This window comes from Sus scrofa, chromosome X, assembly GCF_054392235.1.
Source record: "Sus scrofa isolate SSC_HxYL_T2T_F1_AM1 chromosome X, Sscrofa_HxYL_maternal_Yorkshire_Landrace_v2.0, whole genome shotgun sequence".
Classification (NCBI taxonomy): Eukaryota; Metazoa; Chordata; class Mammalia; order Artiodactyla; family Suidae; genus Sus; species Sus scrofa.
In genome coordinates, this window is record NC_139401.1 from 30,329,155 (window position 1) to 30,348,902 (window position 19,748).

Here is a 19,748-nt window from a genome sequence, read left to right on the forward strand (position 1 = left end):
AATACTTAGAAAAAAGAGCAGCAGCTAAATTAAAAGTACAGAGTATTGTAATTTGGCAACTTATTTTTCTAGTCTTGAGAAATCCTACTTATGTATATCAAATCACTCATGTTTTCCTAAGGGCTATCACATCAGTCCTCTGAAGTAGGCTAGTCATTCTGATGTTTGAAATGAATTTATAAGAACACTACAAATCAAACCTGTCCTATTTGCCTTACATTCTCCCTGCACTGTGAAGCCAAAAGGTTTGAATTTGAAGTCTGAGTAATGGAAACCCAATGTCTAAATGAAACAACTGGGCAAACCAGAGTGGAAATACGGACTCCTTTGTTTTCAAAGATGATGCTGGTGGCCCATCAGTAGCCAGACCTGTCTAGATAGGCTTTCACTTAGTTCTGATACAACTGGCACAGGAGATGCCAGGGTCTGGGGGCAGAGTTTAAGTAGAGGAATGTGACCCCCATCTCAGCGGTACTAGTCAAGTTAGGCATCCATGTAAATAAAGGCACTTAGTGAAATAATAATGAAATCATAAATCAAGTGGCAACGCCAAGGGCCAATTAACTGATCCATTTTTAATCTATACTTCCTATTTTTTATAAGGGGAAAATTTATAGTGTCTATCATAATTTCTTATTTCTGCTGTGATCACTCATGAGATGGTCAAATATTTTTAACACTGAGAAGTAAACACCTGCATCTTCATAAGATGCATAGAAATCATGATTATAAGATACATGTCTAAACCACATGCACACATAAGGGAGGGTCATCCCACACCAAAACTTTAAATCTTGCAGTTCCCGTCGTGGCGTAGTAGTTGATGAATCCGACTAGGAACCATGAGGTTGCGGGTTCCATCCCTGCCCTTGCTCAGTGGGTTAACGATCTGGTGTTGCCGTGAGCTGTGGTGTAGGTTGCAGGCATGGCTCGGATCCCGCACTGCTGTGGCTCTGGCGTAGGCCGGTAGCTACAGCTCCGATTCGACCCCTAGCCTGGGAACCTCCATATGCCGCGGGAGCGGCTCTAGAAAAGGCAAAAGACAAAAAAAAAAAAAAAAAAAAAAAAAGCCATGTAATCTCAAATTTGACTTTTATTATAAGCAAGGAATTTCATTTTGCATGCAATCTGTTGACTTTTACTGGGCATCTAGCTCTCTCTTCTTCCTTCCAAGCCAAGACTGTCAAGAGTTATGTACACTCTTTCTGTCCATAAAGTGGCAACAAAGCTCCTATGTATAAGACTCTAGCCACAGGTAAAACTATCTATTAGGGACTGCTTTAATGACTTCCAAACACCAACATGGAAGGTATCTAGCAAACTTGGAGAAAAAAAATCAAAATATGGGAAGAGAATAAAGACAACTTCCAATATGCACACATATATAGGCTTTCTGGCCAGCTTCCACTATTCTGTTCCCTGCATCTCATTCCTTAGTCTGTTCCTATCTGGCTATATTGCTCTTCGACTAAAATACTCTGTTCAACATCTCTCTGCTAAATCCAAAGGATCTATCTTCTGGTCCCCATGCCCCCTGATCTTTGCAGCATCTGATACTACTCATCATTCCTTCCCTTTTTAAGCATCTGTGACATCACACTAACCTGGTTTTTTCCCACCTCTCCTGTCGCATTAATGCTTGCTTGGTTTTTACCCCAAGCTGCCTCCTCTTCTCATTCTACATCCTTGTGCCCAAAGATGACATCTACTTCTAAGGTTTCAATGACATTAAAAAGTTGATGGTTCCCAAATTACTATCTTTTTTTTTTTTTTTTGTCTTTTTGCCATTTCTAGGGCCGCTCCTGCGGCATATGGAGGTTCCCGGGCTAGGGGTCTAATCGGAGCTGTAGCTGCCAGCCTACGCCAGAGCCACAGCAACGCAAGATCTAAGCCATGTCTTTGACCTACACCACAGCTCATGGCAACGCCGGAACCTTGACCCACTGAGCAAGGGCAGGGATGGAACCCGCAACCTCATGGTTCCTAGTCGGATTCGTTAACCACTGTGCCACGACGGGAACTCCCCAAATTACTATCTTAGGCATCATACTCTCTCCAAGAATCCAGACACACAGATTCTACTGCCTACTGCACAGCACCATCTAGATATACCCAAAGATATCAGTAAATATGTACAAAAGGGAACTCCTTACCGCAGCCCTTCGCCACACACTGTGTTCTCTCCATGAATGTTACCATTGTTTACTCAGTTAACAAAACTAGAAGCCAGGGTATGCTCCTTAACTTCCCATTCTGGCCCAACCAACTAAACTAGAATATTAAATCAAGTGGGTTATGGCTTACACCCTGGTTCTGCCATTTAATAGTATCTAGGAAATACATTCAACCTTTACTCCTTTGAAGCTTCATGTTTAAAGTGGAAATAACTGTAGAGTTATAGTAAAATTTAAATGGCAAAGAGTATTAAGTCAGAAAGCATTACTATTTTCAGGGCATGTCTGAATACAATTCTTATCAACATTATACCAGCAACTTCCTGCTTTTCTTCATGCCTCAGGGCTTATCTTCCCCGACATCACAGCCAGAGTATTTGTTTTTCTGATCTCAACAAAGCCATGTGAGATCCTGTGCATTAATGCCCCATGCGGTCTCTTCTCAGGGCATTAGCCCATGATCATCCATCTACCTGAGCTACTTCTCTGTCTTCCTCCCTTCTGCTGCTTCCTCAAGCCATAATGATCCTGTATACGTCAATAATGGTGGTACCCCATCCTCTAAGGTTTCCACTGACAGCCATCCCCACCCCCACTCCTCTGTTTGGTCCTGCTACCATAATTCTTTTCCACCTATACTGGGCTCAAGGACCCTCCACTGCTTCCACAGTAGGCTGTGCTTATCCTCATATGAGCACCAAACGTACTATAATGAAGCCACCTGTGTGTCTGAAAGTATTTCATATGGAACTGTAGCTCCACCTAGAATGCGTTATGCCAGAGAGTGGGTAAGTACTCAAAAAATGATGGGAGCTTGTTATAAGGACCTGAGAGTCAGCTTCAGAGGCTCCCACTGGTCAAATGTGTGATAATTTGAGCATCAAAATAATTAAGGACAGTAATGAATTATAGGCCTGTAGAAGAGAGTAACCCATAAATTCTTACACATAATAAATGTCCAATGATATATAGTTAAATACACAAATATACATATAAAGGAGAAGGGAGGGCTTTTGCTTGCAATGGAATTGAATGGGAAAATGTGTGTAGGAAGTGCTGGAGCTGGAAAAATCATCATTTTGGAGCCAATGCAGTACAGACTGCTTCAAAAGAGAATCATCAATGGATGCTAAATCTAGGGGAAGGGAGTTTGCACGGTGGCTCAGCAGGTTAAGGACCTGATGTTGTCTCTGTGAGGACATGCATTCAATCCCTGGCCTCGTGCAGTGCATCAAGGATCCAATGTTGCCACAAGCTATAGCAGAGGTCACAGATGCAGCTTGGGCACTTCCATATGTCACAGGTGCCGCCATAAAAAAAAAAAAAATCTAGGGGAAAATTTAAATGAAGAGTAGGCTATATGAATGGACTTAAAGTGTCTCCCCAAAGAACTGCTTATAATTTGCAAGGGGGAAAAATTTACCTACACAATGGATAAATCAAACAATATCTTGACTGACTAATCAAAATAAACATCACCAATGAGGAACAGATGGACAGTATATACCTCCAGATGTGATATCCTAAGAATAACATATCACTTTATATGTTCTTTATATTCCAGCCAGGAATACATAATTTGAAACTCTTCCTGAAAAAAGACAAACCCCTCAATGAGAAATGTTTTATTAAAAATAAAAAGCAGGAAGTGGGAAGGTGAGAATATTGTCTTAAAAATATTGTCTTAAAAATGCCAATGTCAGGAGTTCCTGTCGTGGCTCAGTGGTTAACGAATCGGACTAGGAACCATGAGGTTGCAGGATCCCTGACCTTGCTCAGTGGGTTAAGGATCCGGTGTTGCCGTGAGCTGTAGTGTAGGTCGCAGACGAAGCTTGGATCCCACGTTGCTACGGCTCTGGCGGAGGCCGGCAGCTACAGCTCCGATTCGAACCCAAGCCTGGGAACCTCCATATGCCGCGGGAGCAGCCCCAGAAAAGGCAGAAAGCCAAAAAGCCAAAAAGCCAAAAAAAAAAAAAAAGCCAATGTCATAACATAATACTGTAAATTAACTATACCTAATTTTAAAAAGAACATAGGAAAAGCGTTAATAATACATGAATCTGGTTAAAGGGTATACAGAATTCTTTGTACTATAGTTATTACTGCAAATTCTACAAGTCTGGAATTATTTTCCAAATAGAAGGCCAAAGCAAGACAAAAATCAAATAGAAAGCCTATAGTTCTACTCAGGGATTATCCTTTGTCCACCACTGCATTTCCAGAGCCTCACCTAGTACCTGTTCACATGTTTGTTAAATAATGAAGAATGAATTTCAGTATACTAAACCAATCTATCCAGTAAGATAGAAAATATATCGATGAACCTTTAGACAAGCCTTGCCCCATATATTCTGCACACCCCCGCCCCACAATAAAATGTTGGGGGATCAGAGATCACCTATGTAATGATTTGTAAGTGCTTAGGAAAAATGAAAAATAGGTTTAGGCTACCTAATAAGTGGGTATATTTTTCTAGTTTGCCCCTTTAAAAGCATCCCAATTCTGAAATGCTAAGATATTCTACCATATTAACAATCTAGGAGTTCCCACTGTGGCTCAGCAGTAATGAACCTGACTAGCATCCATGAGGAAGCAGGTTCGATCCCTGGTCTTGCTCAGTGGATTAGGGATCTGACCTTGCCGTGAGCTGTGGTGTAGGTTGCAGACATGGCTGGGACCCAGTGTTACTTTGACTGTGGTGTAGGTTAGCAGCTGCAGCGCCAATTCTACCCCTAACTTGGGAACTTCCATATGCAGTGGGTATAGCCCTAAAAAGCAAAATAAAATAAAATAAAATGTAAACTATTCAAAGTCCTTAGTGTTAATTAACTTTTTTCTCAAACAAGGTTTGAATTATCCACTTTTCCAATCAAAACAAACACTACCTACCTTTTTCACTGTAAGGTGATCTATAATTTGCACTAGACACAGAGGTCCTAACTGGATAAGTAACCTTGCCAAGTCACCAATAAAGCACTGAGGCAGTGCTGTCCAATAAAAAAATAGAAACAGCCTGATAGATCTCAAAATCAAACTTGTGGTTACCAAAGGGGAAATGTAGGGGGAAGAGATAAATTAGGAGTTTAGGATTAACATATACACATTACAAAGTATAAATCAGATAACTAGCAAAGACTTACTATACAGCACAGGGAACTCTATACAAGATTCTATAAAATGGAGTTCCTGCGGTGGTTCAGTGGTTAACGAATCCAACTAGGAACCGTGAGGATGCCGATTCGATCCCTGGCCTCGCTCAGTGGGTTAAGGATCTGGTGTTGCCGTAAGCTGTGGTGTAGGTTACAGATGCAGCTCAGATCCGGCATTGCTCTGCCTGTAGCTGTGGCCAGCAGCTGTAGCTTCAATTAGACCCCGAGCCTGTCCATATGCCACTAGTGTGGCCCTAAAAAGCAAAAAAAAAAAAAAAAAAAAAAAGGATTCTATAAAAACCTATATGGGAAAGGAATCTGAATAAAGTATGTGTATGTGTGGCGTTCCCGTCGTGGCGCAGTGGTTAACGAATCCAACTAGGAACCATGAGGTTGCGGGTTCGGTCCCTGCCCTTGCTCAGTGGGTTAACGATCCGGCATTGTCATGAGCTGTGGTGTAGGTCGCAGACACGGTTTGGATCCCACGTTGCTGTGGCTGCGGTGTAGGCCGGAGACTACAGCTCCGATTTGACCCCTAGCCTGGGAACCTCTATATGCCACGGGAGCGGCCCAAGAAATAGCAAAAAGACAAAAAAAAAAAAAAAAAAAAAGATATGTGTATGTGTACACACACACGGATAACTGATTCACTTTTTTGGTGTACATCTGTAACTGACACAAGACTGTAATTCAACTATACTCCAATAAAATTTTTTTTTAAAGAGAGCAGTTCCCTGGAGGTGCATCGGGTTAAGAATCTAGCACTGTCACTTGCAGTGGCTCAGGTCATGGTTGTGGTGCAGGTTCAATTCATGGCCAGGGGACTTCCACGTGCTGCAAGTGCAGACAAAAAACAAAACCAAACCAGATTTAAACTAACAGACATGAAATATTAAATAATTATCCTGAATATTTTAAAGTCTCCAGAACAGTAGTTCACACCTGCAGGACAATTTTGACCCAGGGAACATCTGACAATACCTGGAGACATTTTTGGTTTCACAGCTGGTAGGGTACCAAAATGTGATTTATAACATTTTAGTAGCTACAGTAAGTAAAAAGAAACAGGTGAAATTAATTCTAATATGTTTGATTTAACCCAAGATATCAAAAATACTATTGTTTTAACATGAATTCAATATAAAAGTCATTGATAAGATACTTTAAATATTTTTTCAAACTAAGTCCTTAAAGTCCAGGGTATTTCATATTTACAGCAAATCTCAATTCAGACTAGCCACATTTCAAGTGCTCAGCAGTCACTTGTAGTTAGTCGTGACTACCACACTGGGGCAACAAGAAAACTACTAGCACTTGTCAATGAATTCGGTAAAGTTACAGGATACAAAATATACAGAAATCTATTGTATTTACATATACTAACAATAAAAGGTCAGAAAGAGAAATCAGGGAAACAATCCCATTTACCATCACATCAAAAAGGATAAAATACTTAGGAATAAACCTACCAAAGGAGGTAAAAGACCTGTACTCTGAAAACTATAAGACGCTCTTGAAAAAAATCAAAGATGACACAAACAGATGGAAAGATGTACCATGTTCTTGGATTGGAAGCATCGGTATTGTCAAAATGACCATACAACCCAAGGCGATCTACAGATTCAATGCAATGTTACCAATGGTATTTTTCACATAATTAGAACAAAAAATTTTTAAATTAGTGTGGAAACACAAAAGACCCTGAATAGCCAAACCAATCCTGAGAAAGTTAAACAGAACTGGAGGAATCAGGCTCCCTGACTTCAGACTATGACAAGCTACAGTATGGTCCTGGCACAAACACAGAAATATAGATCAGTGGAACAGGATAGAAAGCCTAGAAATAAACTGACCCAAGTATGGTCAACTAATCTATGGCAAAGGAGGCAGGAATATAGAGTGGAGAAAAGACAGTTTCTTTAGTAAGTGGTGCTGGCAGGGGGAAAGGGAGTTCCCGTTGTAGCTCAGTGGGTTAAGAACCCAACCTAGTGTCCATGAAGATACAGGTTTCATCCCTGGCCTTTCTCACTGGATTAAGAATCCGGTGTTGCTGCAAGCTGCAGCCTAGGTTGCAGATGTGGCTTGGATCCAGTGGTGCCATGGTGTAGGCCTGCAGCTACAGCTCTGATTCAACACCTAGCCCAGGAACTTCCATGTGCTGCAGGTGTAGTCCTAAAAAGAAAAAAAAAGGAGTTCCTGTCGTGGCGCAGTGGTTAACGAATCCGACTAGGAACCATGAGGTTTCGGGTTTGGTCCCTGCCCTTGCTCAGTGGGTTAATGATCCGGCGTTGCCGTGAGCTGTGGTGTAGGCTGCAGACGCGGCTCGGATCCCACGTTGCTGTGGCTCTGGCGTAGGCCAGTAGCTACAGCTCCAATTAGACCCCTAGCCTGGGAACCTCCATATGCCGCGGGAGCGGCCCAAGAAATAGCTAAAAGACAAAAAAAAAAAAAAAAAAGAAAGAAAAAAAAAGGTGCTGGGAAAACTAGACAGCTACAAATAAAAGAATGAAAGTAGAACACTCTCTAACATCATACACAAAAATAAACTAAAAATGGATTAAAGACCTAAATACAAGACCAAAAACTATAAATCTCTTAGAAGAAAACATAGGCACAATATTTTTTGACATAAACCACAGCAATATCTTTTCAGATCCACTTCCTAGAGTAAGGAAAATAAAAACAAAGGGGACCTAATTAAGCTTAAAAGCTTCTGCACAGCAAAGGAACCCGTAAACAAAAACAAAAAACCCACATAATGGGAGAAAATATCTGCATATGAAGCAACTGACAATGGATTAATCTCCAAAATGCACAAAGAACTCATGCAGCTCAATATTAAAAAAAAAAAAAAAGAAAAATGGGCAGAAGATCTAAATAGACATTTCTCCAAAGAAGACATATAGATGGTCCAAAAAACACATGAAAAGATGCTCAGCACTGCTAATTATTAGAGAAATGCAAATTGAAATCCCAAGGTACCACCTCACATGTGTCAGAAAGGCCATCATCAAAAAGTCTACAAACAATAAATGCAAGAAGGAGTTCCCACTGTGGTGTAGCAGGTTAAGGATCCAATGTTGTCTCTGTGGAAGTGAGGGTTTGAACGCCGGTGCAGTGGGTTAAGGATCCAGCATTACCCCAGCTGTAACACAGATCACAGCTGTGGCTCAGATTCGATCCCTGGCCCAGGAACCTCCATATGCTGCAGGTATGGCCAAAAAAAGGAAAAAAAAAAAAAAACAGTAAATGCTGGAGAGGGTGTGGAGTAAAGGGAACCCTCCTACACTGTTGGTGGTAACATAAGCTGATATAACAACTATGGAAAACAGTATGAAGTTTCTCAAAAAACTAATAGAACTACCATATGATCCAGCAATCCCACTCCTGGACATGTATCTGGAGAAAACCATAATTCAAAAAGAAACATGCACCCCAATGTTCACTGCAGCACTACTTATAACATCCGAGACACGGAAGCAACCTAAATGTCTATCAAAAGATGAATAAAGATGTGGTACATACATAAAATGAAATATTAATAAGCCATAAAAAAGAACAAAATAATTCCATTTGCAGCAACATGGATGGACCTAGAGATTATCACACTAAGTGAAGACAAACATCATATGATACCACTTATATGTAAAATCCAGAAAAAGAGAAAAAAGGATACAAATGAACTTCTACACAAAGCAGAAACAGACTCACAGACTTGAAAAACAAAGTTATGGTACTACAGTGGACAAGAGGTACAGAGGGATGGATTGGGGTTTGGGGATTGGCATATGCACACTATTGTATACGGAATGGATGGTCAATGGAAACCTGCTATAGAGCACAGGAAACTCTACCCAATATTCTGCAGTAACCTATATGGGAAAATAATCTGAAAAAAAATGGATATGTGTATATATACAACCGAATCACTCTGCTGTACAGCAAAAATTATCTCACTTGTAATACGATACAAATGTGATATATAATCAATAAATATGTTAAATCAATAAAACTTTTAAAAAATGCAATTCAGGGAGTTTCCATTGTGGCACAATGGAAATGAATCCAACTAGGAACCATGAGGTTACGAGTTTGATCCCTGGCCTCACTCAGTGGGTTAAGGATCTGGCATTGCCGTGAGCTGTGGTGTAGGTCACAGATGCGGCTTGGATCTGGCATTGCTGTGACTCTGGCGTAGGCCAGGAGCAACAGCTCCGATTAGACCCCTAGCCTGGGAACCTCCATATGCCGCGGGTATGGCCCTATAAAGACAAAAAGACAAAAAAAAAAAAAGGCAATTCATTGAGTCTAAAGATTAGAATGAACTTAGGTAATCAAATCTGCCTGTATTTATAGAAATAATAACATCTTTGCTACCAGGAAATGATTCCTCAGTATTTGAGGGGCTAACCATAAATACCTGACGGCTATTTATCATTGTCAATAAAGAGCTTCTGAAGCACCCAAAGGCTTAACTCAAGCTTTCCTAGTGGCTTCAAAGAGTGGTTTTTATTCATTTCTCCACCTTAATTTCAAGTCTTTAAAATATAAAGGCAATTCAGTTGTCTTTTTATGAGAAAGAAGAAAAGGTCACAAAGGTCAACAAGAAGAAAGATGTTTCAGGTATCAAGATCCTAGGCTCCACAGGTTACTTCAGAGCTTCTGACAACTGCTAGCTCTCTGCTAGCTTAATCAGCTTTTAGAACCTCCTGCTACTGAGAGAAAAATTACTATTAACTTTATCACTATTATTATTATTATCAGCTACCATTACTGAACAACTATGCCCTGAAAAGTAGCTGTAATCATCTCCATCTTACAAATAAGAAAATAAACTCATAGGATGTGCATATGGCAGAATCCTGACTCAAATCCAAGCCTGCAAAGCCTTTCCTTTCCACTCTGCCATTGGTAGGTATCCAGGACATTCCCAGCAGAGTGATGATGAGCACCCTTCTTTCACTTCTTTCCACCCCTCATCAGTTTATCATCCAAACAGGTGGTTACAGGTGTGTGGGAGTTGAAGGGCTGAGAGGGGAGGAAAGAATCCTTGTACAAATAAGCTTTTTTAGGACATACAAGAAATAGAGCTCAAAGAAAAAAGCTGGCTTTTTTTTTTTTCAATGGTTACAAATACTTGCCTTCGGAAAAACACTAAAAAGCAGCTTTATATACCACATTTCCTGATCCAGTCATCTATCAGTGGACATTTGGGTTGATTCCACATCTTGGCTACTGTGAATAGTGCTGTAATGAACATGCAGGTACACAATGGAATACTACTCAGCCATCAAAAAGAACAAAATCATGCCATTTGTAGCAACATGGATGGAACTAGAGACTCTCATTCTGAGTGAAGTAAGTTCAGAAAGAGAAAGACAAATGCCATACACTATCACTTATATCTGGAATCTAATATATGGCACAAAGGAACCTTTCCACAGAAAAGAAAATCATGGACATGGAGAATAGACTTGTGGTTGCCAAGGGGGAGCGGGAGGGAGTGGGAGGGACTGGGAGCTTGGGGTAAAGAGATGCAGAATGTTGCCTTCGGGATGGATTAGCAATGGGATCCTGCTATGTAGCATTGGGAATTCTCTCTAGTCACTTATGATGGAACACGTAATGTGAGAAAAAAGAATGTATACATGTATGTGTAACTGGGTCACCATGCTGTGCAGTAGAAAAAATATATATATAAAGAAATAAAAATAAAAAAAGAAAGAAAAAAAAACAGCTTTAAAATGAAAGCCAAACACTTACACACACACAAATATGGCTACCACCTGAAAAGATTAATAGTAGACCTACTCTTCACAGCAAGTAGGAATCTAAACTGATAAAAACATATTCTTCTCAAGGGATTATGTCAGCAGTCTTAAAAGTGATGAGCACTCTGCCCCATATAAACATTCAGTCACATAAGCACCAACTGACATGAATAATCATTAAGTACTTCATGATATAAAACACTCTTAAACTTAATCTTCTGATGAGTATAAAATTTTTAAATATCTATTCACAGCAACATAGATGCAACTAGAGCTTATCATACTAAGTGAAATAAGTCAGAAAGAGAAGGACAAATACTATATGGTATCACTTACATGTAGAATCTAAAATATGGCACAAATGAACCTATCTAGAAAACAGGCTCATCCAGACATGGAGAATGAATTCGTGGTTGCCAAGGGGGAAGAGAATGGGGAGGGAACGGGATGGACTGGGAGTTTAGGGTTAGTGGATGCAAACTCTTACATTTAGAATGGATAAGCAATGCAGTCCTACTGTATAGCATGGGGAACTATATCCAATCTTTTGGGACAGACCATAATGGAAGACAACATGAGAAAAAGAATCTATGTGTATATATGACTGGGTCACTATGCTGTACAGCAGAAATTAAAGGAACATTGTAAATCAACTATACTTTAGCAAACTTATGGTTACCAAAAGTGGACAGATGGTGGGGAGGGATGGATTGGGGGGTTGGGATTGGCATATGCACACTACTGTATATAGAATGGATGGTCAATGGGGACCTGCTGTATAGTATAGGAAACTCTACCCAATATTTTATCATAACCTATATGGGAAAAGAATATGAAAAAAATGGATAGTAGATGCAAAGTATTATATTTAGAACGGATAGACAATAAGGTCCTAATGTATTACAGCACAGGAAACTATGTCCAATCCCCTGGGATAGACCATGATGGAAAATAATATAAAAATAAAAGAATGTATATATATGTATAACTGAGTCACTTTGCTATACAGCAGAAGGTGGCACATTGTACACCAACTATAAATAGAAAAAATTAAAATTAAAAAATAAAATACTAAAATACTTTTTAAAAAGCAATTTCTGGCGTTCTCTTGTGGCTCAGTGGGTTAAGGATCTAGCATTGCCACTGCTGTGGTACAGGTTCTATCCTTGGCCCAGGAAATTCCATGTGCTGTGGATGCAGCCAAGAAAAAAAAAAATTCCTTTTTCTGCTTACTGGGAGGCTAAGAAAGACTGTTTATAAACAGAAAATACTCCAGTCAATAAGATGAATCTGCTTCTTCAAAAAAAAAGTTTTACAGTAAAGTAGTACACTGTATTTTTGTATTTAATCCCATAGAATACAAATAAAATGAAACACTGTCATATAGGATCGCACAGATTTGAACGGGAATGTTTGAATAAATCAAAACAATCTATTTTGTCCATATATATTAATGCATTCAACGATTATGCAAAATACATACAGACTTTGTTTCTGAACAATATTATAACTGGCTGCCACTTTTTATATAATATTTAAGTGATGAGTTATGATTTGACACCTTAAAACAGGCAAAGGACTCAAGTAATATCTGAACTGCACTGGCTAAGCTAGGAAGTGACCAAACTCCTGGAACCCCCATGAAACACTACTAAAGCACAAATGGCCACAGCTGTAGATTGTGGACTGTGTGGGCAGTAACCCTAGATCAAGAAGGAAGAAATACTGAAGGCATATACCCTACAATTGCCACACATTTCTGAAGCCACATAAACCAGGAGAATTTGTAAGGCTGAGCCTTTTGTTGCCTGTTAGCTTTGTGGGACTCCTAATTTCTGAAGGCAGTATGGAAACTGGGGGCTGGGACGGTATGCTTAGCAGTGGAGTCACTCTGAGGCTATCTCTAGTGGTGCAGCTACCCTCCTAATTCAGGAGTGTCGGCACCACAAGGCACAGTGAGATCTGTTCCTCAAAATACCAGCACTGGGATTCTTCTCAAAATAATTCCTCTTCCCAACCAGAAAGGAAGCTTACCTAGAGCTCTGCTCTGATGCAACAATGACCTCAACACCTAGTGCTTTGTTTCTAGAGTCTTTCCTGAGCTCAGCAAATACACAGGGCTCTTATGGCCCTGACTGTTAACCTCTGCCAAAATTTTAGCTCACCTCCTAAAATAATTACATCACAGGTTATAAATCAATGGTCTATGGGCCAAAACCAGCCCACCAATCCACTCAGTTTGGCTTTGGCATATTAAAAAAAAGTTGATAAGCAATGAGATCCTGCTGCATAACAAAGGGAACTATATCTAATCACTTGTGATGGAACATGATGAAGGATAATGTGAGAAAAAGAATGTATGTGTGTGTGTATATATATATATATATATATGTATAACTGGGTCACTTTGCTGTGCAGCAGAAATTGACAGGAGTTCCTGTTGTGGCACAGTGGAAACAAATCCAACAAGTATCCATGAGCATATGGGTTCGATCCCTGTGGGTCGGGTATCCAGCACTGCCTTGGACTATGGTGTAGGTGGCAGACGCAGCTCAGACCCCGCACTGCTGTGGCTGTGGCGTAGGCTGGCAGCTGCAGCTCCAATTCGTCCCCCAGGCCGAGAACCTCCATATACCATGGGTGTGGCCCTAAAGTGCAAAAAAAAAAAAAATTGACACAACAGTGTAAATCAACTATAATAAAAATTTTTGTAAGTTGAGCCAAAAAGATTTTAAAAAAGCAAAAAAAAAAAAAAAAAAAAGCTGAGCCACACTTTAAAATAGGAGAATTTTACATAAAAATCTGAGTATCCAGCTTTTCTCTGACAAATTAGAAGATCTAGCAACAGTAGTCAACAACCAGCTGAAGCTGAAGCATCACTCACCCGTTTAGAAAGGACACATGCCTTCCAGATTGCCTAGTCCTCACACTCCCTCTGGTGTTCCAAATAGTGACACCTGGCCTTGCTTCATTCACTGGTATACTTGCTGGGCCTGTGATACCTGAACTGCGTTCAACAGAGAGGTTTGAAGATAGTACAGTTTGGGGGGTGGGGGGATGTGCTTGGACTGTGGGATGGAAATCCTGTGAAATCAGATTGTTATGATCATTATACAACTACAGATGTGATAAATTCATTTGAGTAATAAAAAAAATTAAAAAAAGATAGTACTGTACGTAATAGTCTAGTCTAGTATGTCTCAACTGTATGCTACTGATGTGGTAATTTGGGGTACAATAATTCATCACACAAGCCTGTTCCCATGTGTGAAAAAGTGTTTAGCATGCTGGTTCCTCCTGTAAAATCTCAGCAGCACCCCCAAGTGGCCCCAGGAGAAGCAACAGTATCTCAGGCTGACAAGCACAGCTAGCATATTAAGTTTGATGAAGTAAGTATTTCCCAGTTTGAAGAAAAGCTAGCCTTGTCTTGAGACAACTTAAAAAATAAAAGAACCATTCATTTTTTCTGATTAGTCTTGTCCAAGTAATAACTATTTAACAGAAACATGTATAATAGCATAAACCTTTGAACTTTCATCCATTTTCTTGTTGCTTTGGAGGTTCTCAGTCAAGGTTTTGATTTTTGATCATATTTATTGAGCCAAATCTGTGTACCAGGCTCTGTGCTAATGGGGATTATCTCATTTACCCCATTATCATCCCATGGGAGAGGTAATACTATCATCCACATTTTACAAGTGGAGGAAATGTAAGGCTCCGAGAGGGTAAATAATTTGCCTGTGGTCACAAAGTTAACAAGCAGCAACACCAGGATACAAACTTGAAGTGTATGCTTTAAACCATTACTCTCCTGTACTGTAAGCTACATGGTAAGATTTTGATATCATAACTCTTAAAGACATTATAAAACAAAATATGCCTTTAAAACAGAAGAGTTTCTGTATCAGACTGTGAATTCTTCAAGGTAAGCAGCAACAAGAAGTGACTGATACTGAAGCATAACAAGTGATATTTTACTGTAGGAGTAAGAATTCTAACTTCAGAATTTTTTGTGCATATGTGTAGGGATGCTACCGAATAAAAATAAGTGAGATATAGGAGTATGATAATTATTATTTCCCCAAATGAGCATTCAAAATAATTTCTAAAACTATTGTTCTACAGGATTTTCCTTACAGTGGAAACCATTTTGAAATAGTCACATAGTCACTGTAGCCATCTCATATTCTATTACCAAAGAGATAGGCTACACACCAAAATACTCATATTAAGTCACCAAAGGCATTTTAACGTTAACTATAATCCCCCAGAAACAAATAAAAGCAAGTTCAGATTAAATTTAAGTTTAATACACTCTCCCCATAAGGGAGTATCCATTTACCAGCTGTCCCCTATACAGGACATAACATTTGTCACTTTCTGCCTTCCCCTACTGACCTCCCGACAAAAATAAAAATAAAGGTACTTGGGATCTCCTCCCAATTCTGAGGTTGGTAACACAGAGGTAGGATATTAAAATATAAACAAAGCTTAGTGACCTTATTAAGTGGTACCTGAAAAAAGAAATGGGGAAGCTTTGATTCTTATTAGAAATATTTTGTTCAATTAAGAATGAGCTGACAGTTGGGAAAAAAATGTTATCTAGGTTAGAGAATTCAAAGGTTTCCTTTAAAAAGTCCCGTCATGGAGTTCCCGTCGTGGCTCAGTGGTTAATGAATCCGACGAGGAACCATGAGGTTGTGGGTTCGACCCCTGGCCTTGCTCAGTGGATTAAGGATCCAATATTGCTATGAGCTGTAGGTCGCAGACATGGCTCAGATCTGGTGTTGCTGTGTGTGTGGTGTAGGCCAGCAGCTGCAGCTCTGATTCAACCCCTAGCCTGGGAACCTCCATATGCCACAGGTGCAGCCCTTTAAAAAAAAAAAAAAGTGACTTTAAAAATGTTCAACATCACTAATTATTAGGGAAATTCAAATAAAAACTATAGTGAGGTATCACCTCAGATGGGTCAGAATGACCATCATTAAAAAGTCTACAAATAATAAATGCTGGAGAGGGTGTAGAGAAAAGGGAACCTCCTACACTGTTGGGAATTTAAGTTAGCACAACGACTATGGAAAACAGTATGGAAGTTCCTCAGAAACCTAAAAATAGAACTACTGTATGATCCAGCAATCCCATTCATGGGCATATATCTAGACAAAACTATAATTCATAAAGATACATATATCCCTATGGTCACAGCAGCACTATTCACAATAGCCAAGACATGGAAACAACCTAAAAGTCCATGGACAGATGAATGGATTTGGAAGATGTGGTGTATATACACAATGGAGTATTACCCAGCCGCAAAAGAGAACAAAAAATGCCATTCACAGCAACATGCATGCAACTAGAGATTATCATACTAAGTGAAGTAGTAAGTCAGAAAGAGAAGGATAAATACCATATGATGTCACTTATACGTGGAATCTAAAATATGGCACAGGAGTTCCCGTCGTGGCTCAGTGGAAACGAATCTGACTAGCATCCATGAGGGTGCAGGTTCGATCCCTGGCCTTGCTCAGTGGGTTAAGGATCCAGTGTTGCCATGAGCTATTGTGTAGGTCACAGACACGACTCAAATCCCATGTTGCCAAGGTTGTGGTGTAGGCTGGCAGCTACAGCTCCAATTCAACCCCTAGCCTGGGAACCTCCATATGCCGTGGGTGTGGCCCTAAAAAGACAAAAAAAATGGCACAAAGGAACCTATGTAAAAAACAGAAACAGACTCAATCACAGAGAACAGACTTGTGGTTGCCAAGGGGGAGGGAGAGGGAATGGGATGGACTGGAAGTTTGGGGTTAGTAGATGCAAACTATCGCATTTAGAATGGATAAACTATACATGTATGTATGTATTACTGAGTCACTTTGCTGTGTAGCAGAAATTGACACAACATTGTAAATCAACTACATTTCAATAACAAAATTTTTAATGTCTCAAGAACATCCTGTCACAGGAAAAACTATAGAGACAGTTAAAAGATCAGTGGTTGCTAGAGGTTTGTGTGGAGGAAGGCGGGGTTCAGTGGTAAAGTAAAGGAGATTTTTAGGGCAGTGAAATTATGCTGTGTAATACTATAATGGTAGATTCATGACATTATACATTTGTCAAAACCCATAGAACTTTATAACACAAAGAGCAAACCTTAAAGTATACAAATTTTAAAAAATCTTTTAGAAGGTCAGGGGATCCCAGGAAGGAATGAGAACAATATGAGAGAATCTAACTGTATTACAAATGTAGGGAACAGTATCACTGAATGAGATAAGGGGGAAAGCTGCTTATCTAAATAACTTTGGAAATGAGTGGAGTCTGTAAGAGTACAGGCAAAAAGAACTGTACATAAGCATTGTACTCTAGTTGATAAACCTGCTTCCCATGGGGTACAGGTTAACAATTCTGATATTACTGGGCATTCCCATGATGGCTCAGTGGAAACGAATCTGCCTAGTATCCATGAGGTTCAATCCCTGGACTTGCTCAGTGGGTTAAGGATCCTGAGTTGCTGTGGCTGTGGTGCAGGCCAGCTGCTGCAGCTCTGATTCAACCCCTAGCCTGGGAACCTCCATATGCTGTAGGTGCCACCCTAAAGAGACAAAGGACAAAAAAAAAAAATTCTGATATTATTACTCATGGGAGATTCAGGTTAATGAAACTCATACAACTATGCATGTACACTGGGACTGAACAATTAAGTAAATGGATGGTGAATGGTGGGAACCAGGTTTCTCACTGTTGAAGTGGGAGGTCACAGACTATCCAGGGGAGAAGGCTAGAATGACCTATGTGGTGACAGATTAGAGTTAGAGACATCAATATGAACTCATGTTTACCCTAATATTGATAGACAGATATACAGAAATGGATGCATAGGAATACTTACAGATATGCATAAATATACAAGATATGCATATATACACAGAATTTCAGCTAAGAGGACTAGAAAAGCTGAAACTCTAGCAGCAACATTCATGCCTAGCACCCAGATCTTGATTTCCAATACCATTCTCTAATAAAAGAAATCTGGGAGTTCCCTGGTAGCCTAGAGGTTAGGGATTCAGCACTGTCATTTCTGTGGCTCGGGTTCAATCCCTGGCCCTTGAACTTCTGAATGCCACAGGTACACTCAAACAAAAAAAATAAGAAAAAAGAAATCTGACCTTTGGGCAGAAATTGCTGATTCTAGAACTGGAACAGGGGATATATAGAATGAGCCTGGAGTATGTTGTACCTTGTATACCACAAAGTAAGAAAATGCTAAAAAATAAAAATAAAAAAAAGATGAGAGTATATCAAAATGACATAGGAGCCAACCAAAAGAGCTCCCAATGGCCAAAACAAAAAATCTGAGCAGGAGTTCCCGTCGTGGCTCAGTAGTAAACGAATCCGACTAGGAACCATGAGGTTGCGGGTTTGATCCCTGGCCTTGCTCAGTGGGTTAAGGACCCAGCATTGCCATGAGCTGTGATGTAGGTTGCAGATGTGGCTTGGATCTCGCCTTGCTGTGGCTCTGGCATAGGCCGGTGGCTACAGCTCCGATTAGACCACTAGCCTGGGAACCTCCATATGCCACAGGAGCGGCCCTAGAGAAGGCAAAAAGGAAAAAAAAAAAATTGAGCAACAAAATAAATAAGGTAGTACTGGATTATGACCCAAAATATAAAACAAATATAAAAAACAATATAAAATAAATATCGATAAGCCCACAAAGAAATGATGAAATAATTAAATAAATGGGGGAGAAGAGACAATCTCCCATGTAGAATTTCCAATAATTTATGTAGAACACCCTCAAAGAGATGAAGCACAACTTCCCACTCCTTAAGTGTGGACTATACTTAGTGACTTATTTTCAAACAACACAGCACAGAATGGAGTTTTTACAAAAAAAGAATGACTTTACAGGGGAGAAACTTGACAAACATGTTCTTAGCCAGGTGACCAGAGTCATCATTAACAGTGATAAATCACAGAGTTCCTATTGTGGCTCAGTGGGTTAAGGACCTGACATTTCTGTGAGGATGCAGGTTTGATCCATGGCCTCACTCAGTGGATTAAGGATCCAGCACTGCCACAAGCTTCAGTGAAGGTTTGGCTCGGATCTGGTGTTGCTGTTGTAGCTGTGACATAGGCCCACAGCTGCAGCTCCAATTTGATCCCTAGCCCAGGAACTTCCAATGCCGCAGGTATGGCCGTAAAAAGAAAAAAAAAATCATGATGATAGTATGTACCCTTGATATAATGTAATGAGAATGGCACTCTATGGTCCTCCTCCCAAAACCCCATAAAACTAGTCTAACCATGAGAAAAACATCAGATAAATTCCAAGTGAGGGACATTCTACAAAATACCTGATCAGTTCTCCTCGAAACTGACAAGGTCATCAAAACAAGGCAAGCCAATCAAAGCCAAGAGGAGCTAAGGAGACATGACGGTAAGTATAATATGGTATCCTGGTGAGATCCTATAAGAGAAAAAATACATTAGGTAAAAACTAAGGAAATCTGAATAAAGTATACATTTTAGTTAATAACAATGTTTTAATATTGGCTCATTAATTGCAGCAAATGTACCATGCTAATGTAAGCTGTTAATAATAAAGGAAACTGGGTGCAAGGTAGAAGGGAACTATCTGTATTATCATC

The 19,748-nt window shown here is 39.8% G+C and overlaps 1 protein-coding gene across 7 annotated transcripts in view; it reads right to left on the bottom strand.

The window, feature by feature from the left end:
- TAB3 (TGF-beta activated kinase 1 (MAP3K7) binding protein 3) overlaps window positions 1–19,748 on the bottom strand; it is a 96,514-nt gene that overhangs the window by 37,068 nt on the left and 39,698 nt on the right. For 2 of the 7 annotated variants that reach the window (XR_014835228.1, XM_021080830.2), the window contains exons 3-4: window positions 19,455–19,567; window positions 18,264–18,360 (exon numbers count right to left, since the gene is read on the bottom strand). The exons of 2 other annotated variants lie outside the window; for them this stretch is intronic. The gene's annotated coding sequence lies outside the window, so the exon portion shown is untranslated. Of the gene's footprint in view, window positions 1–18,263; window positions 18,361–19,447; window positions 19,568–19,748 lie in introns of all 7 variants that reach the window. 3 more of the 7 variants (XR_014835227.1, XM_021080829.2, XM_085007593.1) reach the window with 2 other exon arrangements.